General features: G+C 44.1%; 1 long non-coding RNA gene across 1 annotated transcript in view; it reads left to right on the top strand.

The window, feature by feature from the left end:
- LOC138301061 (uncharacterized) overlaps nucleotides 1–25,375 on the top strand; it is a 330,240-nt gene extending 304,865 nt beyond the window's left edge. Inside the window, exon 3 of the long non-coding RNA XR_011205057.1 lies at nucleotides 24,977–25,375. This is a non-coding gene — a long non-coding RNA (uncharacterized lncRNA). The remainder of the gene's footprint in view (nucleotides 1–24,976) is intronic.
- The last annotated feature ends 2,300 nt before the right edge of the window (nucleotides 25,376–27,675 follow it).

Below are 27,675 nucleotides of genomic sequence, written 5' to 3'. Positions count from 1 at the left end.
ATATAGGTTTTTAGGCTAGTCCCAGCTCTCTTGTACTGACAATGGGGAGGGTGTTGTGGGTCCATTTTAGCACAATGCTGGGCACACTTATTTTAGCTTCTGGCTGCAGCCTGTGCCCTTTTACCTAGTTTATTTTCATTTATTTATTTTATTATTTGAGCATGGCTTCATTTTACGGGTGATGTTGTTTTATTTTTATCAGTTGCCTTTCCATGCAGGGATTGTTATTAGTTCCTTCTGCACATCATTCTCATATTGTGCTCTCCTCAAAGCTGTACATGATAATCTACCAAGTATTGCCTGTCCAGGTGTATGTAGTGCACCTTATACAAAAAAAGACGCATTATCATGTCAGGCCAGTTCTTTAAAAAAAACATGTTTTATTATAAAAACACCACACAGGCAAAATAGGTTTAGAGGGAACATTCCAGCCAGCCATCTTATGCTGTATCATGTGGTGCAGCTCTGCTGAACTTGCCCGTGTCACTCCAGCCACTTGGGAGGACTGCCAGTAGAAATAAAGCAAACACCCTGTATTGTGTTTCATTTTTCTAATAATCACAGCTCATGCTTTATTACATAGACAATAAAATATATTGAATGGAGGTGGTAGTTTCTTCTAAGTGATGATGGGCCATGTGGTTAGCACACTTACTTTGGATAGGATCAGGAGGCATTTGGCGAGGTCTGCGGGTCAGGTTGCGGGGATAAAGTTGCTGTAAATGATGATGATTTTGCTGCTGAAGAGTTGAAAGAGATTGTTGCAGAGATCCTCCAAGGGAGCAATCAATTTGGAAGTGACAACTGGTGAGGTGAAATTCTTCACAATGACAAAAATATTTTGCTTCCGTTGGTGCTGGCATCAGTGCTGTCCACCAGAGTGGCTAGTATGGTGGTCGGTTCATTTAGAAGAGATTGTATTCTTTTTTTTAATGGTATTCAGGTGTGCAAGAGGGATATTGTCTCTGTAGACACTAGTGCAATGAGCAATGTATTCATCTAAAAATATTGTTTAGAAGAGTGATTGGTCACTATTTATTCTTAATGGAGATGCACCTGCTAAATACCTAATCTAAAATTAATTTTAAGTCAAAGGCTTCATATTGATTATTTAGCCACTGATCAGGTATGTTTGTGAAAGATTTTCACACATATTCTTGAAATGAGCATAATAGTGTACACCATTACAACAATGTTTACAATCATTCTGCCACTTGAGCTGTATATAAGTGAGTCACCCATAGATCATGCTGTTTTCAACAACGTATAATGGGGGTCATTTCAACCCTGGCGGTACAGCCTTTCCTGGCAGTTTGGAGATACGGGGAGTCGCGGGGCCCCCTGACAGGGCCCCATGCAGCTTTTCACTGTCTGCTCTGGAACTGCACCTGTCGCAAGGCTGCAACACCGCCGGCTGCATTTGGAGCCAGCTCCCATGTTGCGGCCCACATCCCCGCTGGGCTGGCGGGCGGAAACTCTGTTTCTGCCCGCCGGCCCAGCGGGGATGTCATAATGGGCACCGCAGGGCAGTTACAAACCGCCGCCCACCAATGTTGTAATGAGGGCCAATGTCTCTCGATGCAATCCTCTAATGTAAGTATGTGCACAGAACTCAACAGTGAATAATGTACTGTAAACATAAGCTTTAGTCTTTCTGACATATTTTGGCAACAGGACCTTGATTTAAGATGCAGCCTATTTATAACGTAAGCCTACAAATCACGCCTTGTTTAAATGAAGTACTGTTTTGCACTTAATAATTTGCTAGTTGTTTAACTGTACACCATATACATTTTACCATACTGAATCAGATTTGCCTTCAGGACTACATTATTTATTTATATTTAATAAATACACATACATACATATTATCAGCTTATTCATCTTTTCTCAAATGATTGAGCAATCAATTTATAGAGTAATTTGAGGAGCAGTAGCTTGGTTGATTTCATCAGTGATGTCATCAATGATGACATTTGAGTTGTTATTAATGATGTCATTTAACATGTCATGCATGATGTAACATATGTTGTCATAAGCAGTGGGTTGTGGTGTTCAAGTTATAGTTAGTTCACTGAGCAAAAGCTGGCGAATTACAGTGTGTTTTTTGAGCATATGATTTTAACTCACTTCAACACCTAACTATAATGTTACTTTACCTTATGACCTCTGATTATTTTTTATATACACAGACATTCAAAAACACACACACACACAAAATATGTTATTATTATAAAACCAGGCTTCTTCGAAAAATTTGTTTACATCTTGATTAAATCATGAGGAAAGAGTGCAACAGACCTTGGCTTATGCTATTGTGATTTTGTATAAACTAGAGTGAGCTAGTACTACAGAATCGTTCTTTACCAAATTGTGTAGCCTGTTTAACAGGACTTCTTTCATGCCGTTCTTGTAAGGAGATTATAGACTTGGAAAAATGAAAACAGTGAATTAGATGAAAAGGGCTTGTCGCACGTTGTATTGGTGCCTTGCCAATTAACTTTTCAACAGCACATCTTTGATATGTTTATAGCCAAGTTTGTTTTCAAGTATGTATTTTTGTATTTAAATGATTTGTAGAGTGGTAACCTACAGCAAAGCAACAAAGCACTGCACAGTAGGTATATACTCTCTATACTATTCAAGATCATTTATATATGGCAGAACATTCAAGTGGTAGTTGGTTATTGTCGTATTGTGAGGTATTCCACTCTAAACAGATGAGTCTTGAATTCCTTCTTGAATTGCAAGAGCTTGGGCACTTTCATGTTATTGGGGATGCTGTGATGATCTTGGCTACATAGAAGGAGAATGCCTACCTTATTATTTTCTCTTTCTTGCATTTCTTAGATTTTAGTCTGGCCACGATCTGGCTTCTACTGTTGTGCTTTGCACCTAAGTTGGTTAAATTCCCAACCCAGTATGCAAGGGTACTGCATTTAGTAGCATTCTACTTGATGAAGCAGCCCTCCAGGATGGTGGCCTTCCTGACTTTACTCTGGCACCCCTGAAGAACATTGTACACACACTGCAGTACATCTCACCATGGCTTGAACAAATATGATCATAAAGTGCTCATCCTGATAGAACACCATTGGCTAGCCTGCACTGTCAACTGTATCATTTACAAAGCCATTATGACCCGCTCTTCCTACTTCCTCACATATTGCTGACAAACTCACAATCTCCGGTGGTTCACAGCACACCAGCAGCCAGGACACCATCAGATTACAGACTGTGTGTATAAAAAGAAAAAAACACAAGGTAGCAGGCCCTTTCTATCCATGCACTCATGTACTGGAACAGCATCCTATATCCATCAGGGCCACCCTAATGCTGCAACAGTTTAGGAAAGAGTTGAAGGCACACTCTTTAAAGAACACTACATCACAATGCCTTAGCAGTCCACAAACCAGCTATCTCGCTTATCACTTGTTGACATAATGCTTATCTTTGTCCATGTCTCCTCTGCTTGAATTCTGTCCAGGGAGGACCTGGCTTGCTAGTTGGGGCTGGACTGATCCCATTGGGAGCAGGGTCAAGACTGATTTGCCTATAGCTGGGTCCGAACTGGGTGACGTGGCAAGCAAAATAACGATGGATTAAACCCAGATCTGTGACTGGGGGCGAGTATTTGAAAAGTTTCAACACTCAGTCCATCATTTTATTTTGTGAAATTGTCCAGTAGAGGGCCATCACTGTTCCTGACTGCTTTGAAGTGTGATTTGCCCTTGTTTGTTTCTTTGGTTCCACTGCTGAGGGATCAGCATACAGAGATGGGCATAATGAGAAAGGTGAGGTTGACAGGTACATTGGCCCTCTCCACCTTTCATGTTGGCATACGGAGGGCTTGTTTACTGAGACTTCCAGCACTATGGTGCTGAAGGTTTGGTTTTTAAGGCTCATGTTTTCATGTGTGAGTTGAAGTCATTGTGATTTTTCAGACTAATGTATTATAGATCGAAGAGTATGCTGATATCTAGTGAAAGCTGATGGGTGTTGGGTAGCTTGATAATTGGAGTGAGAGTGGTGTGTTAAAGGCTTGCATTGGTTATATGAGGTACTTATGAGGTATGGGGTATTGCCTTATGGTGGCCTGGGTTCGCCGATGTGCTGCTTACTGTGCCGGGAGTGTAAGTGTTTGTAGAAGGACTTTTTCATTTTCTTGCCGCTTGAATCTTTGTGGAGGTTGATGTCTTTGAGGAACATGTGATAGGAGTTGAATGGAGGCAGAGGTGATGAGGTCTGAGAGTTCTTTGGTAAAGACCTTGTTAGTGTTTGGTGGATTTGTAGATCAGGATGAATACTGCGCTCTGGATTTAGATTGTGTTGTGTGATAAAGTCTGTGATGTCACTGGACCAGTGAACTGCAACATTAGCATTGATGAGCACAGGAAGCCGATTATGTTGTGCTGGTTACGTACGTATGCTAGTGAGAGGGATGTGTATATGGTTCTGGAAGTTTGAAATAAGAGTGTCATCAGTGAATCCATGGTCTGGAAGTGAGTGTGGGGATAAGTGCATGTCTTGTAGGCACATGGTGAGGGTAGTTTTCTGGAGGTAGGGGGTCTGGCCATAGGTTTTTCCTGGCAGTAAGAGGCCCAGACAGGCTTCTAGGCATCTAGCCTGCCATGTGCCTGTGGCTTCCAATACCTGCTTGTTTCAGACTGATCCAGTGACACAGCAGCTGCCTGTGTTTTCCCGCCAGGGTTATCCCGGCCAGGTTTTTCCCACTTACCATTCTTCCCATCAACAGAAGCCCCACCCACCCCAGGACCTACTTAATGAAGGCCACAAAGAACACAGGCAACAAAGAAGACAGTCCTTGCTGCATGCATCAAAACCACCGCCAACAAAACCAAGGAACTTTCCAACATTGAATCCTCCAAATCGGCTGCCTGTGAAAACATTACACTAGGAGCTGTGTGACAACCTTGCCCACTTCTTCCATGACAAGATCTCAACCATAAACAGAAATTTCACACCCCAACTCGGAGCTACGGACGTCCTCAACAAATATGCCACCACCGTGTCCGACATGAACCCCACACTGACACCTGGGACATCCTCTCCACCCAGGATATTACCTCCACCATGAAATCCATCCACTTGGGAGCTCCCAATGACACCTGCTTGCACCACATCTTCAACCTTAGAAACCAAAGGGTCAGCCAGGAACTCACCACCCTGCCCAACACCTCTATTACCACTGCAACATTTCCAGATGCATGGAAACATGCTGAAGTCAGACCACTATTCAAAAAACCCTCCACCAACCCCAGGGGACCCATAAACTACCAGTCAATCTCCCTGTCCCCATTCCAAGCGAAGGTACTGGAAAAGATCAGCAACAAGCATACTTGGAGCAGAACCAGCTACTAAATGCCTCCAAATCTGACTTCTGCATCAATTACCTCACCAAACTGCCCTGATTGCAGCCACTGATGACATCAGAACCCTCCTCGACTGAGAAGAAACAGCTGGTTTGATCTTCCTTGATCTCTCTGCAGCCTTCGACATCGATTCCCACCACATGCTGATCGAAAGACTCCATCACATCGGCATTCAAGGGGAAATGCGCAGATTGATCACCTCCTTCTTTACCTCCCTTTCACTTGCCTATACCTCTGCATCTACCAAAGCAGAAGTGGAGAACACTCCTTCTCTCACATCGCAGCAAAAACCTGCAACAGCCTCCCCACATACTTCCGGAGCATTACCTCATTTCCAGAATTACGAATGGCCCTCAAGACCTGGCAGTTCGAATACGTCTCCGGGAGATGCAAGCACCTGGATACCTTATGGGGTGGTTAGCTGCACTTTATAAATCCTGATTGATTGATTGATTGAAATAAGAAGCATTCTTGATCTCAAACTCCCATTGCTGATAATTTGCCTGCATGATAAATCCTGAGAGTGGCCATTTTTAAAGCAGGAAAAGGGAGACAGTGATCTGATTGGTGGGTAGAACATGTTTTGTTGTAGGATTGGCCACTGTAGCTAGTAGGGCGGGTCTGGCTTTAGAAAATGCTGATTGGTCAAGTGTTGACTTGTTCCTCATGGGAGTTGTTGACTAATCCTATTTGCACAGTAGTGAAAGGCGGGAAAGGGGCAGACAGAGGGAGTTGAGTTGCTGGTGGAGGCTATTGTCCAAATGGCTGCAATGAATTCTAAGGTGTTTTTGTACTCAGAGTGTCTGTCATGAGAATCCTACATTTCTTCAGGCTATCTCCCCTGAGTACTTATATGCATGTGAAATTAAAACTTTCTGGAACATGCAGACCACCCCTTCATGTAACATGCAGCCCACCCCCATATTTTCATAATGACACAGACCCATCTGTCCTGTTAAAGGAAGGTAGGTCAAGGGAGCTGTCCTGTGGTGTCTTCTTGAAAGAGCTTTGGGCCAAACTCTCTGCTTCTTTCTGATTCCCTGCTCACTAAACACATAGCTCCCGAGCCTTGTTGAATTTAAATAGCTTTCCACTTACCAATTCTCTCAATTTTTCAATTTTACTCCCTCATCCTCTCTCTCGTGACTTCAAGCAGTCCTTCAACCACCCATTAAGCATGTGAGAATTGAACTTTCATCCTCAAGGGTGATTCTGTTCCTTCAGTGTAGGCCTCAGAGACCTATTACTGTAGTGTCCAGTTCGTATTATATTTAGCATTGCTCTTAATTTGCTTCAAAATAAGCCCCAGGGACACACAGTTTTGGTTTGCTGGCTTCGTCCTGCATTGGCCCTATCAATTTCTGTGTAGATACCACAGAACCACTACTGTGTGCCTTTGGTCTACTCTGAGCTAATTCTATCCAATTCCTGATTTGGCTCCTCATACTTAAGAATATTACTCTTATGTCCTGGGCACATCTGAGCAGATTCCTTACACCTAACAATGCAGTCTTTAAGTGTTTTCATGAGTATTCTAAGGAGATATACCCTTACCCTCTCTCCAGCCATTGACCTCACGGACATACTCAATAAACTATCTGAACTTAAAGCATAATTTAAAATTGCCTATCCCAGATTGAACAATTCTGCCTCAGAAACATTTCCACCCTAAGCTGGAGGAGTTGGATAGCTGAGCACCTACCTCCAAGAATGTATTCATCATAGGGAAGCCTCTATGGAACTAGAACAACAACCTGGACTAATTCCTCTATTGTAGAACACAAACTGAGCTAAATAAATTTTAACAAAGATAACAGCCTTTATCATTCAGCAAGAAACTAACTACTCCAGTGAACCTGCCTCAATTTCAGCATGACAATAATGCCTACTATCTGTACAGCTTATAATGGCAAAAAACTATTAATACAGAACCGTTACATATCCGGTAAAGAAAATACGCTATAGACTGTCGTGGAAAAGTAGTGTTCCTCTCCCTTAACCATCCGTGTATCTCTCCAACTTCCTTTGTCTCCATCTCAACTCTGCTGTTAGACCCACGCAACCCAACCACGCAACCCAACCTAACCCAGCATTGTCATTACTCCCTTCTTATCACACATCAGCCTATCCCCTACGTGCAATGCACTGACAGCAAAATTCTCCTCCACCCCACTCTTTAACAGCATCCAATTCCATATCTCTCACTAGCTCCAAAGCCTGACCTAACCCTTTCTCATTGTCCATCTGTCCTCACTACAGTTACGCGCCTCTGTCTTATATTCAGTCCGCCACTTCAAATCTGAATCTGACTGATGTCTAGACCACCAGAATCATCAACACAATCCTGCAAATTTCAAGGATCACAAAAGCACAAAACATCATCCACCACCAACTAAAACAGCAGGCCAAATACTGAAGCAACACTGACCAAAGGAATCTACAAAAGACTGTACTAATAACTCAACTAAAAACATTGCTATATGAAACTCTAACATTAAGGAGGCAATACAATCTTACCACCTATTAATCCAGAGCGACAATGTAGCACCAAATACACCTGAAATCACAGTAATTAACTGAACTCCAACTAACCTGTACCAGTATTCCCGTCTACAGCAACAACAAAAAAAACCTCCAATAACAAGGATTCAAGAAGACCTAACCACTAAACAGTCCTGCAGGGATGTAGTAGAAAGTGCACCTGAAATCACTTACCCTAACCTAAATTCCGCAAATATTGACACTCACCCTCTACTCCATCAGTTAGACCAATCATCAAGAACACAACAAACCAAAATTATTAACTGTACTTGCCCAAAACTATAAATCATGTGAGCTAATTAATTCTACATCACCAAGCAAGAAAAGAAAACATAAATGATCTTCTAACAGACCACAAACCAGATCTTCTTTTCTTTACTAAAACCTGGCTATCTGATGAGGCAGCCCCCTTTATGTGTGAAGCAATCCCTGAGGGATACTTAACTCTCATCAGAAATCGAGCAAATGTGAAAAATTATGAGGGATTTTTAGTAGTCCATTAAACACACTATCCACATCATACATTAAAGGCTTCACCATCTCACAATGCGACACAATGCTAATGCACCTCTCTTGATCCTCCACTATTGCAGACTTCTTTCTCCTCATATTGCCTTGTCAGAACAGCTCCACTAGTGGAGGTGCTCTCAAGTACACTATAGTGGGCATTTCAGTGGAGAACCACTACCTTTGCCTCTCAAAATCTGGTTCAATAAAACATCACTACACCGGACGTCATGCGCACTCAATAACATTGAAACATTTGATTTCCACCAATTGGTCAATGGACCCACTCACTTGGAGCCTATATTCAGGGTTGTTATAAACCTGGGAATTGGAAACAAGGAGGAAAGCAATGAAGTGAGAAGCAAGAGACAGAAGCCGAGGTGGACTACTACTGCTGTTTATGATTATGTGATCAGATAATAGGGGAAGGTTATGTGATTGACAGGATAGTCTTAAGTAACTCTCTTCAAAGTACTAGAAGCAGGGACTCAGAACCTTTCCAGCAGGGAGTTGTGGAGCAGGAATACAGAGTTTAGAATTTAGGTCACCAGTCACTAATAAGAGGGCCATTCTTTTGAGTGCTCTGCTGGGCAAACTGAACTATTAACTTGATGGAAAGAAATGTGTATTTCAGCCCACATTCATATATCTCAAAACCAACAATGTATTTGGCCATAGACTGTCATGTCCAGATACTTGCCATCTTTTGGAGCATCACTATTTTTTTTCAGATACTCACTCAATGGACTGCGGAGCATATTATGGTGGAGGGTGTTTATAGATTTTTCATGGGAGGTTGATGGATCTCCTCCTCGGAGTACAATAAAATGGATGCCCCACAATTCTGATATACTGCCATAACCTTGTACTCTCCCCCATAGTTAATCATGGGAGGTAACTTTAAAGTTAAATCTTGGGGGACTTTGGATGCCATACTCTACCTGACACTTGGGTGTTAGATACAATTGGAGACAGCCTGGTGAAAGCAAACGCTGGTGACTATTGAGGCACACAGAAAAAATGCAGGATGGGACAACTGTGACAGATATGGGCATTTGTCCTACGGTGATCGTTTTGGGGGAGGTCATCAAGAATTATAGTTTTGTTTCTGAGGCCAAGCTAAAGTGAGAACTAAGACTTGAAATATCCTGCAATGTCACATGGTGCCAGCAGTGACAACTTTCAGGGCATGGATGTTAATGAGAATTTGGATGCACAAACTGCAATCCTCTCGATAAATACTACACAAAAAGACTGCACATTTAGTTAAGAACCTTCTGTATGTATACATTTGTGCAGAGCCTGCATGTTGCTGGCTCAAATCCTAAAGATGGCAACTTAGCATTTCATAAACCTGTGGTCTATAAAATTATTAACATTACATTGAGTAATAGTTACAATAATGATGAGTCATTAGACAGGTAAATTTGCGTGTGGTTTCTAAATTTGGTACAAATAGATAGTGACATGAAATGTGGTGCTGAGATTACTTTTTTAGAAGCTTGACAATAATGCCAAGTACTGACCCTGAAGAGGGACAATATTATAAGTGGTGTGAGGCTTGTGAGTCAAATTTGAGACCTGCTGCTGTGGTGAGATTTAGGGGAAGGTGGCTTGGGTTCTTTACATTTCAACATTGCACCCATTAGCAATCCTGGTCTGATAGTCTCTTGTTACAAAGAGACTTCCAAGCTGTTTCATGGCAGTGGTAAATGAGTAACTTCTGGACTACACCATTCCTACTGGGTTATTAGTTGAAGGGGGGACTGCCCTCCCAAGAAATAATTACAATCCTTGTCAAGGTGGACCCACAAAGTCACTTAATCAACCTGACCTCAAACCCATTGTAGCTGTGGCACATGTCAGAAAGGCTTAACTTGGGGCAGTGTGCAAAGTATTTATGCAGTACCAACACAGTAATGAAGTCAAAATGAAAAACAAGGAAACAACTCTCATACTGCCTTAATAAAATAGAGGAAAATGTAATAAACAAAATTACACCAAAATGACAAAAATCCAATAAGGGGAACTGGAGAGATCATGTTTTAAAATTTTAAGCAGGAAAAGTGCCACAATGCACAAGGTGTCAATGACAGTCAGTGGTCACAGTAGACCAAGACCTTTGTGTAATTTGAGGCTGGCTGCTGTGTAACTGGCCAAATACTTCAATCAGGTCCATCTTGGACAAAGTTTTTACCTTCTGACTTATTCCTTTAAGTCTCAATCCACCACAGGAGTACACTTCTAAAGGCCCCAAGGGCAGCAACTTAGAGTCTCACAGGGTGCCAGGCAGAGACCAACAACAGGGTCTACTCCAGGTCCATTTGCCACTGGTAGGCTGGGCAGTTGCATGAAAGGCCTCATGTAGTCTGTTGTATTCCTTAGCTTGAACAGGAGGTCTGCCTTATAAGCCATGGAGTCCACTTCTTTGTCCTGTGTACAAGATAGAGCAGGTACAGTACTTCAGTGCTCTTCTAAGGTCACAGGCAGCAAGTCCAGTCCTCTTCTGTTCTTCCTTGGGTCCAGAAGTGTTCTCCCTTGAATGCCTGGAGGTGCCACACTAATGCCTGGGGCCAGCTAGAGAGTGAGAATGACTCCTTGGCATGCCTTAACCAATGGGGTAAAGGTTCCCCTGGGCCAACCCTAACCACTTGGGTCATTTTTTAAATTATGGATGACATCTGTCACACTGAATTTGGGCTCTGAGGTCTGAAGGTGTGTGGGGATTGCACCAATTTAATCCTAATATCCTCTCACATCTAGTACTAAAATTCAGTTGGAAGCTGCCACTGTACCCACAATAACCTCAGAAACAGAATTCCAGTAGGACAAAAGTGTGGTTCTTTAATTACCAGACATTGGATACACTGGAACTGTCTTTACATCCGGGTCTCTACCATTCATGTGCACCCCAAGTGCTGGACACCCCAGCATGATTTGACATTGTAGTGTCGAAAGGATGCCCATAGACCCCATCCTCAATATCCTGTGAGTTTCAGAGGAGTCATCTCAGCCCATTCAGGAAGGCCTATTCTTTTCTCCTGTGAGGCGTTTCACACCTTTTTCACACCTATGCACATGTTCATCATTGGCTGGGAGAAGTTGGAGAACAAACAAAAATTACCCCCCAGTATCTTCAGGCAGGGAAAGGGTAACATTCTGAAAAATACTTTTCCTTAATAATTATTCAAAAAATGTGACTTCACTACTGAATTGGATTTTTGATAATTATTAGAAATTGATGTTTAATTATTTTTCTAGCTAGTCCCATTCCTGAGATGCACTATTAGGATTTTAATCTATACTCTGTCTTTCCACATTGAAGAGCTAGGCCTGAAGCCGTTAAAAATAGCTTTTGGGTTCTAGTCACTTTAAGGACATGTTAACATTAAATTTCTACATGTCCTACATTTAAATACATGCAGTCCCTTTTGTGAGGTAAAAAGCCTACATGGGGATGACTTATTAAGATTTAAATAGGAGATTTTTGCCCATCAAAAGATTTTTTTTCGGCAGGTCAAATTGGGGACCTGTGTTTGCTGGCTTTAGCACTCTGGATACCTTACCACTGTTAACCAGTGCTAAAGTGCGTATGCTCTCTGTCTAAATTGTATTGGTGATTGGTTAATCTATGAGTGGCATATTTGATTTACTAGTAAGTCCCTAGTGACATGCACTATGTGTGCACAGGGCCTGTAAATCCATTGCTACTAGTGGGCCTGTAGCACTAGTTGTACCACCCACATGAGTAGCCCTGTAAACATGTCTCAGATACGCTTTTGCAGTGTCTGTGTGTGCAGTTTTAAAATGCCATTTCGACCTGGCAAGTGCATCCACTTGCCAGGCCCAAACCTTCCCTTTTAGTTCAGGTAAATCACCCCTAAAGTGGGCCCAAGGCAGGCCCAGGGGCAGGAGACAGTGTATTTGAAAGGTAGGAGATGTACTGGTGTGTTTTACATGTCCTGGTAGTGAAATACTGCTAAATTTGGTCTTCAATATTGCAAGGCCTATCTCTCTCGTAGGGTAATAGGGGGATTACCTTGAAATATCTTTTAGGAGTAATTTCCAGTGGGGAAAAGATAAAGAAATGGAGTTTGGAGTCTCTGAACTCACAATTTTAAAATACATCTTTTGGGGAAGTTGGTTTTCGAACTGTGGGTTTGAAAATGCACTTTTAGAAAGTGGACGTTTTCTTGTTTAACCATTCTGTACTTCTGTCTGCCTGCTGAATCCACGTCTGGGTCAGTTGGGCTGTTTGTGTATTCACTATAAACAGTCACACAAAGGTGTGCCCTGCATATCCTGATGGACGATCACCTGGCTGATGGGTCTTCTTGCGTTGGAGTGGTGGGAGAAGCTGACACCTGCACCTGAATACAGCTGTGGCTGCCCTCACACAAAGCAGTCTCCAACACCCTGGCGTGTGTCTGGGGCCAGGACAAGGAAAGGCAGGTTCTCTTGCACTACAAAGACTTCTCTTTGAAGTTTTCCTCCTTCAAAGACAGAAATGGGTATAAGTACTCGAACTCTGACACCACAGAGTCAGAACACTTATGGACTGGGAACATTCGGCCAGGAAGAAGAGCAGGATGCTGTTGGAGGGACTGCCACTCTGCCTGTTGCTTTGTTGTGCTGGCCTGCTTCTTCTGTCCTGGGAGTAAAATAACTGGACTTTGCTTTCTACATCCTGCTTTCCAGGGTTTTCCAAGGGCTTGAACTGAGCTTACGGAATTGATGCCTCACTTCCCCTGCCTGGCAGTAAGAAACCAATGCCGCACTGGCTCCAGCAAAACCTCACCTCCCCGACTCAGTGCAATGTCTTTGTTTCCTCATTGTTTTCAAATGGTACAGTACCTGGGGTCCAGGAGACTCCATAACCGGCCTGCACTCTCTCAAGAGTGGCGTTGGACTGTTGGAAATGACTCCATCAAGATGCTGTGATAGCCCTAGTTGGAGCTACTGTGTTTCTAAGCGCTTTACTAAGTTTTAATATATAAAGTGATATTTTTACTTGTGTATGTAGGATTTTTGTTGTTTTGGTCTTGTTTTACCCATAAATATTTGCTATTTTTCTAAATTGGTGTTGAGTACTTTTGTAGTGTTTTCACTGTGTTACTGTGTGTGTGTGTAAACAAATTCTTTAGACATTGCCTCTGAGCTAAGCCTGAGTGTTTGTGCCAAGCGGGTGAGCAGGGGGTTATCTTAGATGTGTGACTTCCTTACCCGACAAGGTGCAAACCACTGCCAACTAGAGACCCCATTTCTAGCAACACGCAAAATATTTTCAAAGCTAGGCACGTGCTGGGGAATCTTAGTGCCAACAGTTGGCTCAGCTCTCCCTGTTAATTTGTTGGCTCGTTCACATTTAAGTGGGCAAATGTGTTTGCTTTCATTCAGAAAGTAGAAACACATTGCTGCAGATTTTAAAGTGTCATAGGAGACTGCTCAGTATACTGCACACCCACAGCGCGCAGATGTGCTTAACCAGAAAGCAAAGCCCCCTGTCTTTCAGCTTGTGAAAGTCAATAAAACATTCATCAGTTATTTGGCGAAAGCTAACACTTCGCACTTTAGTTTGCGTTTTGTGCTGAGTAAACAACAAATATAGAAATCATATATTGGGGATGCATGGGGTTCTGCAACCGTTATTGGAAGTGTATATGTCGTTATAACCAAATTCATTGAGCATTGCGTCTCAGAAATACGCCAGGCTCATCTTATCCGCTTATTTATCTTCAGAAGCACCAGTAAAGGCCAGACGCCCTTCTCTGCCTCAAGCTATGGTATGGACGGTCCCCACAATGTTCCCTGTTATGGAATATTTTGTTATTTTTGATTTTACAACCACTACGCTGCATTTCACACCTCACTCTACTTCCCGATGTTAATTCAAAGTATAGTTTCAAGCCCTGCATTTATATTGTAATTGTATTTCTATAGCGCTTACTGATCTTTTTGTCTCCCAAACTCGGGACTATCATCACGCGTACACTTTTAAATAAGGGGTTAATTTCTCCAGGAAGCGCTGGATCTCCTGCCAGAAATTCTTGCGCCCCGGTTGAAGAAGTCACCGCGCCTTCCGCGTGGACAGCCAATGGAAGAAGCCTACGTGGAGGTACAGAGTCACCGTGCTGACGTCATTGTGGAACGCCGACTCCGGATCGGGGCGGGAAGTAGACATCCGGGCCCCGCCCGGCTGCACTTACAGGGCGCGGCGAGACAGAATTACCGTATTTGCTTGTGTGAAGCCGGGATCGAAGGGTTGTTGGTTCTTTAGTCTCCTGTCAAAGAAGGTGCGGCGGACAACGGTTTCTGCAGCCTCCACAGCCTTAAAGACATAGGGGTCTAATCACAACAGCATTTTGGAGTAAATAAAGTGGTACTCCTACGATAATCTTTCGTGTACTCTTGCTAGTGTGACTTGACCTCGAAATACCTGGTCTGGGAATATTGATATAAATTTAGTACAAATAGGAAGAACTGTGCCTGCTTTGCATTTTTCAATAGGGGTTTGACTTTTCCGTTTCAGAGTCACAAAGGTACATAAGAATACACAGGGCTCTAAGTGGGCAGGGTCACTCTAGATCAGTGGTTCCCATCCTTTTGACTTCTGTGGACCCCCACTTTACCATTACTGGAACCCGAGGACCCCCACTGAATCATTATTGTAATCCGGGGAACCCCACCAAGTCATAACTGAAAGCTGAAGACCTAATCTGTTAAAATTATTAAATTTTCTAAGCAGTTGTGGTGGACCCTCTGACGGGGCATCGCGGACCCCCAGGGGTCCCCTGACCACAGGTTGGGAATCACTGCTCTAGATCACAGACCCAGCACTAATTAAAACGTGACCATTAAACCGGTCTTTATGGAGCCCTGTATTTATGTTCCTAGCTTTACAGGGAATATAACGCCGATTGATTACGGAAGAACGATAAAAAACGCTTAAGGTACTCCATGTCTGCATTGTAGTTATGTGAACATTTCAATCGTTTTGCTTAATCTTGCGTTCCCTAAGAATGTTTGCATTCTCCAGGATGTTGGTTTTTCATGGAGCATCTGTACGTGTTCCAGTTTGATACCTCTGCAGTTGAGGCCGAGGAAATCTCATTTTTTCACGGTGCCTGTCAGGGTCATGGGGTATTCAGAACATATACATATATTTATCTAATCCCTGGTCCCCGAGAGCGAACAGTACAATAGGCATGTGCTGCAGTGGTATTCTGATTTTGTGCAAAAGTGTGTGAAAGAGGTATGCAGCTGTTGAAATGTGGACAGGGCTAAATTAAAAGAAAAGTAATCACTTACAGTAAAGTGAAGGAGATGAATGGAAGTACATGCAGTAGAGAGTGAAAAGAGGGTGCGGATAAGTATTGAGGTGAGGTTCGAGATAGATAGATTGAGGGTTCAGAAAGATGAGGTGAAAAGGGTGCATGACTGCTGTTGAAAAGTGGTGGGAAGTGGAGAATGGGAGTGACTGAGATATTCCGAATACCACTAACCCATCTACATACCTTAGCAATATTTAATTCACAGTCTCATATTTTAAGAATTTAAACATTTCAATTCTAATTATTCACAACATAATCACTTACTCATTTATCTGAGATGGATATCAGGTACTGGCAATAGATCTGGCTTTTTAAGTTCATGCCTTTTATTGTGTGATATGGCTGGATGCAATAACAGCAAGCTCACAAGCAACAAAGTACTGGTCTGGTGGTAAGCTAAGGAAGTACGGTGTTTTGGTTTAAATGCTTTAAGCCTTTTTTTTTTTTTTACATAGGCCACGCCTCCTGAAAAAGATCCCTAGTTAGACTTCTTAGGCCATGACCTCTTGGAGATTCTTCCCCCCAACCTCTTTCATTCCACTGAAAGTTCTCCAAGTATATGAAATACCTGTTGTACCACTTCCTGCACTTGTAAATGTTTTTGTGAATTGGCCCTTAAATCTTGGACTTGTGATCTGAAACGCCCAGTAAATGTGGATTTACAAGGCTATGAAACCCAGGACAAAGTTGCCATTATATAAAAAAAAAGGCAAGAGTGAGAGTCTACTCCCACATCATAGACTAGGTTCCTAACATCCGATGTGTTAAGTAGCTCAATACCCTTGGTGTCACAATAGTGAAAGTTGTTTCCCTCCATGATGGATGGGCAGAGGCAGATATGTGCAGTAAGAAAATATGTGGGGCCAGTGGTCAAAGTGGGCGGGATCGGAGGGGCACAACAGGCTTTTACGATTTATGAGACACTGATCCCCTGCGTTCCGAAAAAAGACAACCGTCCTGAGACAGCAGTTTAAATGCCTCAGTTGAAGTGTAATTCAGTTAGTCTCCTGCTTTGTGAAACCAAAGCCGGACAGACAGCTAAAGACGCCTTGCTGCCAGGGGCTAGCTGCCTGAAAGAAATGTGAATGTGCAATATGAATTAATCAGCAAGTGTAAAGGATGCTTTGGAGCCTTTACTGCTTTAACTGACCTAATCACTTGAGGCTCTGAGATGACAAGATTTATTATTTTTGAATCGTAATGCAACAAGTTAACTGGGCTGTGAAGTGCATGCTTGAAATTGTATTGCTGAAGGGACAGTAATGTTAAAAAAAAATGTACTAGGGGCACTCTTGGTATTACTAAAATGTATATTTTGGAAGCACTGTTTCATCTTAAACCTTTTGCGCAATTTGTAGCAGTCTATCTCATACTGTGTGAAATGCACATTTAATATAATGAATTATGTATTCACAGTGCTTTCTGTCACAGGCTGTTGCCTCACACCACTAAAAATACACATCACCTTCCTCCACTGCATAAACCAGGATTCAATTCTGTGGCTCTTTGGTTTTACACACACACACACACACACACATCTGCAGTGCATTAACTAAGAGAAGTTTCATAATGTACTATAGTGTACTTCCCACTGAGTAAAAACTTGTTACATTTATTTTTCTTTTAAGCTGCATGTTATTTTATATGTAGCTACCACCAGACTGAAAGTCCAGTAAAATGTACAGAATATTTTATTTTTTTAGCCACACCTTGGACCCCGCTTCCACACTCACTGACCCCACCCCCACTGCATGCAGCATCACGGTCCCCTACTTTTTTTTAATGCCCTTCGACCGCTGTGTGGGCCATGAGAGATTGTCACAAGTGAGCAGAACCAGGAGATGTGACTGTTTATGCCCTAGCCCCACCAGCCTCTCAGAGGTATGGGCCTCTTAGGTGTCCACATAGCCTTTGTGGGAGAGATAGCAGGTTGTTCCACATCACTTAGGAGATAGCCACCTGGCATGTTTTCTTCACACTAACGTAATATCCCAGTATAGTGTAGTATTCTGAAGTGTATCTGTGCATCTGATCTAGGTAACAACTCTAAAACCTAGTTAGAGGCAATATCTGTAAAACAGGAGATGCATATACCTTATTATTACAGTTATAAAGATGCTTTACAGATTATGCGTTCAGTTAGAGAAAACATTCATAAGAAAACAAATTCTAAATTTTCATAATCTGATTGTATCTTTTTTAGCGATGGGAATCAGTTGGCAAGTTTTATTTGTTCAACTTTTTTTATAGTTAACAAGAAAGCACTTGATCAGCCAACATGTTTTGCAGTTGATGACCCCAGACAATGATTCAATGGCCTATGGGACCATTTGCTTCTACACCAGACTTTGATGTTGCATTGCCCCTCTTCTCACCAGATACTTGTCATATCCGTATTTTAACCAACTTGAGGTTTACCCAATTGACAGTGCATTGTACCAAACCTGGCCTATATCACCACACTTAACACCTTGGGTGCCTTGGATGAGCTGGTCTTGCCCTTGGTTGTTGTGTGCCAAGGACAAGACCAGCTTGTCCTCCCACCCCTCTCCCCTGGGCAGGGATGGCAGGGAAATCGCTTCCCCTTTCACCTCCGGCCACCCCGATCCCGCAGGGATGTCTGAGGATGTCAGCGCACAATTGCACGCTGACCTCATCAGAGGTTGCCCCCATCGAAAAATGCTTGTATTTCCCTTCTAATCAGGGAGTGGAGGAGATCAGAGAGGCATCAAAGGAAAGGAAAGCCATTTCCTTTCCTTTGATGACTTTCTGAGCATTTCTGCTGCATGATCGTAAAGCGATCGTGCTGCAGAAATGCCACAAGACACCAAGGAGGTATATATTTTTTCTACTTAAACAATGAAGGGGAATGCCCCCATGGGCAAGGGTTGCTCCCATGTGGGGCATTTTTTGAAGGCCTTTTCTACCCACCGCCCCCGTGGGCAGATCGGCCTATTTTAATTAGGCCCATCTGCCGCCAAGGGGGCAGAAACCTTGGATTATTAACTTCTTGAATTTTTCGTACGTTTTTACTAGAGGGGAGGGCCCCTTATGCAAGGGTCGCTCCCCTGGGGGCCAAATGTATTTTAGGTCATTTCTGCCTCCCTTGGGGGCAGATCGGCCTACTTTTATTAGGCTAATCTGCCCCCAAGGGGGCAGAAACCACTAGACACCAGGGATCTTTATTTTTTTTATTTTCTACAGATGGGGAGCGACTCCTCAGGCAAGTGTTGTGCCACTGGGGGACAATTTTATTTTTGGCCATTTCTGCCCCCCTTGGGTGCATATCGGCCTATTTCTATTAGGCTCATCTGCTCCAAGGGGGGCAGAAACCACTTAGGCACCAGGGATTGGTGTGTGTGTTTTGTTTGGGGGGGCAGCACCTTGGGCAAGGGTCGCTCCCCATGGGTGCACATTACTGTTAGCCATTTTTGCCCCCCCCCCCCTTGGGGGTATATCGGCCTATTTTTGTTAGGCCCATCTGCCCCCAAGGGGGGCAGAAAGCCCACTAGACACCAGGGAAGATTTGTTTTTCCAAAAAAGAGGGTGGGGATATGGTCATACCCCCACCCCAAATAAAGGGGGACAAAGTTAATTTGCCCATCAGTGGGCAGATGGGGCAATTACCCCCGATCCACTCCCTTCAGGAGGGTATGGGGGCAGAAAGCCTACTAGATGCCAGGGAAATAAAAAATAAAAAAAATAGTGGGGCAGTTGCTACCAACCAGTATGGGCAGGATTATGCCCTCACCCCAACTGAAGGGGGTAACAGTCTTTCAGCTCTCCCCCTGCACACTAAAAGATCTTATCCCAACAGCAAGCAAGAGAAACATTTGATTATTTTGGGTTTTGATTTTACGTTTGGGCCATGAGAGCTTGGCTAACTCTCAAAATCGTCCTACTGGGAATGGTGAGGGCTGCACTTTTTGGTCTTTGGCACACTGCCACCTAGAAAAATCTATGAGACCTAGACACATCTGAAAATTAAACATCTGGGTGAGTCCAGGGTGGTGTGCTGCACATGCACCCCTCACCATTTTCTTACCCACAATGCCTTGCAAACCCCCAACTTTGCTTGAAATCACACATTTTCCCCCACATTTTTGGGATGGAATCTGCAGGAATCCACAAAATTCCTACCACCGAGCATTGTCGCGTCTATACCGATACAAATTCTGCTCCACTCGTCAGCCTAAAAACCTTTTCTTGTTTTTCAAACTGCCCTACTGGACCCGCTTTGGTTACCCCTCAATTTCAACATGTTTTGGCTCTTCCCTATCAGGCACTTGGCACACCTACACAAGTGAGGTATCATTTTTATCAGGAGACTGAGGGGAACGTTGAGTGGTAGGAAATTTGTGCCAGTGCGGTGATCCCAAACAGAAATTTGGGGGAGAAGGTGATTTTTTTTTAAGCTAAATTTGAGGTTTGCTGAGGATTCTGAGCAAGAAAACATTGGGGGATCCACGCAAGTCACACCTGCCTGGACTCCCTCAGGTGTCTAGTTTTCAGAAATGTCTGGGTTTGGTAGGTTTCCCTAGATGGCTGCAGAGCCTAGGACCAAAAACGCGGGTGTCCCCCCCCCACCCACTTTGCAAAAACAGGTAGTTTTGCCACTGATCATTTTGATGTGTCTATGTAGTGTTTTGGGGCATTTCCTGTCGCGAGCACTAGGCCTACCCACAAAGGTGAGGTAGCATTTTTATCGGAAGACTTGGGGGAATGCTGGGTGGAAGGAAAGTTGTGGCGCCTCTCGGATTCCAGAACCTTCCATCACCAAAATGTGAGGAAAAAGTGTTTTTTGCCAAATTTTGAGGTTTGCAAAGGATTCTTGGTAACAGAACAAGGGGAGAGCCCCACAAGTCACCCCATTCTGAATTCCCTGTAGGTGTCTAGTTTAAAAAAATATATAGGTTTGCTAGGTTTCCCTGGGTGCCAGCTGAGCTAGAGGCCAAAATCCACAGCTAAGCACTTTGCAAAAAAACAGGTCAGTTTTCTCTGGGAAAATGTAATAAGTCCACGTTGTGTTTTGGGGCATTTCCTGTCGCAGGCACTAGGCCTACCCCCACAAGTGAGGTACCATTTTTATCTGGAGACTTGGGGAAATGCTGGATGGAAGGAAGTTTGTGGCTCCTCTCAGACTCCAGAACTTTGCAGCACCGAAATGTGAGGGAAAAGTGTTTTCTTAGCCAAATTTTGATGTTTGCAAAGAATTTTGGGTAACAGAAACTATTAAGAACCCCGCAAGTCACCCCATACTCGATTGCCCTAGGTGACTAATTTAAAAAAAAGCACAGGTTTGGCAGGTTTCCCTAGGTGCCGTCTGAGCTAGATGCCAAAATCCACAGCTAGGCACTTTCCAAAAAACAAGTCAGATTTCAATGTAAAAATGAGATGTGTCCTTGTTGCATTTCCTGACGTGGGCCCTAGTCCTACCCACACAAGTGAGGTACCATTTTTATAGGGAGACTTGGGGGAACACAGAATTATTAAGGGGTGTTACTGCCCCTTGTCTTTCTCTACATTTTTCCTTCCAAATATAGGGCAGTGTGTAAAAAAGAAGTCTATTTGAAAAATGCCCTGCAATGCAAATGACAGCATGGGGATCCCAGAATTCAGAGATGTGCAAATAACCACTGCTTCTCAACACCTTATCTTGTGCCCAATTTGGAATTACAAAGGTGTCCTTGATACCTATTTTTCATTCTTCATATTTCACCAAATGAATTGCTGTATACCTGGTATACAATGAAAACCAATTGCAAGGTGCAGCTCGTTTATTGGTTCTGGGTACCTACAGTTCTTGATGAACCTACAAGCCCTACAACTCCCGCAACCAGAAGAGTCCAGCAGACGTAACAGTATATTGCTTTCAAAAATCTGCCATAGCTGGAAAAAGTTATAGAAGAAAACGTGGGCAGAAATGGCTCTTTTTTTCACCTCAGTTTCAATATTTTTTTTATTTTACCTGTTACTTTCTGTAGGAAAACCTTGAAGGATCTACACAAATGACCCTTTGCTGAATTCACAAACGTATCTACTTTTCATAAATGTTTAGCTGTCCGGGATCCAGAATTGGTTTCACACCAATTTCTGTTACTAACTGGAAGGAGGCTGCAAGCACAAAAAATAGTATAAATGAGGTATGTCCCAGTAAAATGGCAAAATTGTGTTGAAACATCTGGTTTTCTAATTCAAGTCTGCCTGTTCCTGAAAGCTGGGAAGATGGTTATTTTAGCATCGCAAACCCTTTGTTGATATCATTTCCAGGGAAAAACCACAAGCTTTCTTCGGCAGCACTTTTTTCCCATTAAAAAAACAAAACAAAAGTTTAGCTGTATTTTGATTAATGTCTTGGTATCCTCCATGGGAACCCACAAACCCTGGGTACCTCTAGAATCCCTAGGACGTTGAAAAAAAAGGATGCAAATTTGGCATGGGTAGCTTATGTGGACAAAAAGGTATGAGGACCTAAGCGCAAACTACCCCCAAATAGCAAAAAAAAGGCTCGGCACCTGAGGGTGAAAAAGCTTGGCAGCGAAGGGGTTAAAGTACTCTTGAGCCTGTGTTGTGATTATAGCAACAGCCCCCATAGGATTCATTCACAAAGTAATTTCTCAAAAAGACCGACCTTTAACTTCGAAAAAGCCAAAGGCCTGTGAGGCACTTCACAGGGTGAAAACAAGTGTTGGCTTATAAAGTGATCCTAACTAAAAAGGTCGAACAAGTGAAAGTTGCTAACTGAGCACAGGCATCAAAAAATATATCACCATCTTTCCCGATGTTTTAAATTGATGATGTGGGGCCAGATGTATCAAAGATTTTGTATTCGCAAACGGTGCGAATCGCAGAAATCGGCTGTTTGTAAATGCAAAAACGTGGTCTGCAATGCATGAAATGCATTTGCAGGCCAAAAACAAGGAATTGCAAAATGTGCTTTTTTTTTGCGAAGCAACATGGTTTTGCGTGTCGCATTTTGCGCCTTGCAGTTTGCAACATTAAATACCGAATTGCTATTAGCATTTTGCAAATTGCAAGTCGGAATAGCGACTCGCAAATACAGATTTGGTATTTCACGGCGGAAATTGCGAGACACAAAATGCGTCACGCAAAACCATGTTGCAATTCGATGCGTCAAAAATTTGCAAATTGTGAATTTTGGCAGAATGGCCTTTTGCACATGCAAATTACCACGGATTGAAACCAGGTGGTAAACAGGTGCAACCTATATAAAGAGGCCCAGAATGCCTCAGACTATTTTCCACAATGGCTGCACTCTATGACATGGCGAGGAGAATGAGGATCTTGGCAGGTTTGACGAGAGGGAGGAGGAGACAGGAGCGCATTTTCAGAGTGCGCATTACCCTTTTTGACCAGACTGAGGAAGAAATATATGAGAAGTATAGGTTGAACTGAGCCATGATACTTGACCTGATAGCTGAGCTACAACACATACTGCAGCGCACAACACACAGGACCAATAGCATACCCACCCATGTGCAGGTATTATGCTGTCGGCACCTACTTGCCTCAGGGAGCTATCAAGGGGTCATAGCAGCAGCTGGAGGGGTATCACAGAGTGCCCTCTCTAGATATTTCAGTGCATTTCTAAACGCCATGCTGAGTAGGATACACCAGTACATCAGATTCCCCCACACCCCACAGGAAATACAGCAGACAAAAAAAGATTTCTACCAGATAACACAGTTCCCCCACGTCCTAGGTGCCATAGATGGGACACATGTTGCAATCTGTCCACCATCGGCCACAGAGTATGTGTACCGCAACCGTAAATACCAACATTCAATGAATATACAGGTGAAATGCAATGCTTCCTATATCATAACTGATCTCGCAGCCAGGTACCCAGGGAGCACACATGATTCGTACATCTTTTGCCACAGCAGGATTCACACAAGACTGCTAGCTGGGGAATTTGGTGAAGGATATCTACTAGGTATTTTCCCGCTTTACAATGGTGCATTGATGGCAGTGTGATGTCAGATGGCTCAGCTACTCATTATACCCTCTGTTCCTTCCAGGACACAGTGCCTATGCAGTGTGCACCTACATGATTACGTCCTACCTAAATCCTGCAACACCAGCAGAGCGGAGATACAATTCAGCACATAGGGCAACCCGCAATGTGGTGGAGCGCACCTTTGGCCTGCTGAAGAGTCGCTTCCGGTGCATCCACAAAAGTGGAGGGGCACTACAGTAGAGCCCGGACACGACCTGTAGAATAGTGGCCACATGTGCGATTTTGCACAATATAGCTACCACCAGGGGCATACCTGTGGAAATATCAGAGCCAGTCTCAGATGAGGATGATGATCCCATACCACCCCTACAGCCAGCAGACAGGACCAGTGCAGCAGAGGGCAGGCAAAGGCGTGCTGACATCACGCACAACCATTTCATATGTCAGTCATGACAACACAACCTCACTGACATGTGTTCTGGTAGTTAGCACCTTTATTCCCTTGACTTCAGGTAACATACGTGTCACTAGGACAAAGCAATACACGTGTCATAAATGAGCCATTTACAGTGTCGCACTATTGTCTTCATAGTTTACCTTAATTCAACATGTGCAGTTAGTCCCCTGTGGCCATCAAAGTCTCTTTTTACGGCCACGCATTCCACTCGAGTGCGCAGTGGCCTCGCCGGTACCTCTTATATCAGCCTCAGTGGCAGTGCTTTGCCTGGCACTGCGATGCCTAGGATCCATCGTGGACACTGCAAGGCTGCTGAGGCTAGATGACTCCTCAGTATCCCCAACTCCTAGTTCACTGGTGTAGCACTGCGATTTGCCAGCATAGTATCCAGAACGTTTGTAATCTGGACCAGTCCCTGGGCTACATCCCGACTGCTGTGTGCTGCCTCCACCTGTGCGGCCACAGCACGGCGTGATATGAGGGCAGTAGATGTCGCAAGGCGATTGACTGATCTACAAAAGCCACTGGACATCCCCACGAATCGCCTTTCATGCCTGCGGTGGCTGACTCTCTCATGCCTTATCTCAGTACAGAGTTCCTTTACTGCATTGGTCAGTTCCCTGGTGTTCTCCGCAGCTAATAGCTGTCCCTCATACAGCTTGCAAATGTTGGTATTCAGACACTCCAGCTGCTTCTGCAGCCCCCCCATGTTGATATTGTGTGCCTGCATCTGCCTGTGCATTGCCCTCATGTTCTTGTTTTGCAGGCGCTGCACTTTAAGCATTGATGCCTTCAGGCCACCGAAGAATGATGGGCCCTCACCTACTTCCGTGTGCTGAGTGCCTGCATCGTGAGGCCTCCTGCGGGGTATTGAGTGACGCTGGGGCAGGGACTGCTGCCTTACGGTGGATCTGGCTTCTGGGGATGGAGTCTGGCCTTCATCCCGCATGTCATCCGAGTCCAGGCTCAAATCGAGGAGAGGTACAACCCTTGCCCTGCGTCTGATTGGCGCAATACTCACTGACTCGCTGGTGTTGGAGTCTGATGGAGGCTGTGTTTCAGCATCCCCCACAATGGCACATTCTGCTGATGCTAGGCCTGGGCCATCTGCAAAGACAATGTGCAGCAGGTCATTTATGTATGTATCACCAAATGTTGCACAATGCTAATAAATGTACACTTACATCGTATCACTATGTAGTGGGTGTTGTGTTCTTCTGGGTGTCTCTCTAATTAATTACATTCTATGTGCTACTTTCAGCTCTGGGTTGTGGACTACCACTCCCATAAGGCCTTGTTGTGCCGCATCCAAGATGTGGAATGGAGTACTTATCAAAATGGTTTGCACTACTTGCTAAGGGGCATTTGTACATAAACCTGTGGGGTGACATTTCATTATTGGACTTACCTTTACTGGTGCTGGGTGTGCTGGACTTGTCTATGTCAGTGACCCCACTGACAGCTTCTGGGAGCAGTGTCGACTCCACCAGGTCTTCCATGGGGATGGAGGGTGTCTGGGTGGATGGTCCACCCTTCTGTGCTCCTTGCCTCCTGTAGTCTGCTGGCCACCCTCTCCTTGGCACGGGAACGCAGGTCGTACCACCTTTTTCTTATCTCCTCCACTGAGCGCTGCGCAACCCCCACTGCGCAGATTTTGGTCTGGATGTCAGCCCAGAGTTTGCGCTTCTCACTTTCTGCGACCTTGAGTGAGCTCTTCCCAAATAGCCGGTCATGGCTCCTCACCACCTCCTCAGTGAGCACATCCCGTTCTTGCTCTCTGAACTTAAGCTTTCTCTTCCTCTCTCCCTTCTCCTTCCCATTGGGCATGGTGATGTAAAGTCCTGGCTGGCTCACAGACTTGCTCCCTGGGGCTGGGCTGTCTCTCTCTCTCACTGCTCCTTTGGGTATGGCTCGTGGAAACAGCCTGGGATGACTCACTTCCTGCTTGTGATGTCATCAGGCTGTGCCAGGTGTCCGTTTTCGCAATTTGCGATTTTCAAATACCGAATCGCAAATATTTTTGCGATTCAGTATGTGGGCCTCGCAATTTGCATTAGCGATTTTTAAGAAATCGCTATTTCCGAATCACAATTTTGTTACTTTGCATTTTGCGAATCAGAAATAGCGATTTCTTAAAAATCTCTATTTGCGATTCGCTAAGGTTTTTTTTTTCATACATCTAGCTTGTGGTTTCGTAATAGTGGCTTGCCCAAACCATTACCCTATAGGATCCAGGATGAGGTTTCCTAACACATTTCTCAAACTGCTCAAACTGAAGGGCTATCTTACCAGCAACATTGGTATATCATGCTTGAGTAACGTACTGCCATGGCGACCATACCACCATATTCACCCGCCAGGGCTGCCACGTGGCTCACGTTGACTCTTTGTGTCACTTCTGGCTGTTAAGCAGCCTGCATTTTGTGTACTGAAAATTCCGATGATAAAATTGTGATGATGAAATGGCCCAGACTACAAGGCGTTGATGGGTGAAAAGCTGGACTGTTTATTTTGGGACCGGCGGATAAATCAATATAAGCATTTAATTCACCACTTTCTTGTTTTTATTGTTCTGTGATATGCCCTAGCTGCGAGTTGTGTGCCCAGACTTGGTCCCCACAGCTCTCTTTGTCATAGTGCACAAGGTGTATCTCGCTGACGAGGAACAACAAGCCTGAAATATGCCTGGGGTTCCCTGTGTTCCCATACAATGGCGCTGTGGTCTAGCGTTTCGGGCTTTACTGTCCCTTTTGGGAAAGGATTAATATAAACATCGCAATCATCATTTTGTTGGTTTCATCAAAAAGCCTAGGTCTGGCTCATGGCATGAGGTCACTTAACAGCTTCACATTTAAGCAACAGGAGGCATTTCAGTTTTGTGTTTGTATCAATTGACATTTCGGGGCATATTTATGAGAGGCTTGCATTGTTAGTGAGGTAACAGCGGCGCAAGTCTTTCAACCATACATATGAGGTCACGCGAAGCCACTTCACGTGGCTTTGAATGGCCTCATAAATATGGAGTAAGGCCAGGCAGTGAAAATCGCTGCGTTGCCTTACTCTGCTTAAGGGGGGGGTCCCTTACTTTGCACAAGGCAGGCATTCCAGGAGTGATGCGGTGGGTGTTCCCACGCAACACCCATTGTTCTTGACGCATCCCAAGGTTTACAAGAGCTTGTAAACCTGGGGATGCGCCAAAACCATACCCCTTCCCACGGGAGGTGCAACAAGGTGAAATATCTTTATTTCTCCTCATTTTTGCCTCTTTCCATGTGTGCTGCATTCTGCAGTACACATGAAAAGAGGAAAATTCCTCCCTGGATTGTGGGAGCATGGGCTACCGCGCTTGCTTTATATACAGTCACTGGGTGGATCAGGTCCTGGGGACCGGCCGGCCTGCCCCTGCAGCGCCGGGGACCGCCACCTCCCTGGGGCTTTGCACTAAAATGGTTGGAGGGGGGAAGC

The sequence above is a fragment of the Pleurodeles waltl genome, chromosome 6, assembly GCF_031143425.1.
Source record: "Pleurodeles waltl isolate 20211129_DDA chromosome 6, aPleWal1.hap1.20221129, whole genome shotgun sequence".
Lineage (NCBI taxonomy): Eukaryota > Metazoa > Chordata > Amphibia > Caudata > Salamandridae > Pleurodeles > Pleurodeles waltl.
The sequence above is the reverse complement of the archived record's forward strand: the minus strand, read 5'-3'. Positions and strand labels throughout refer to the sequence as shown.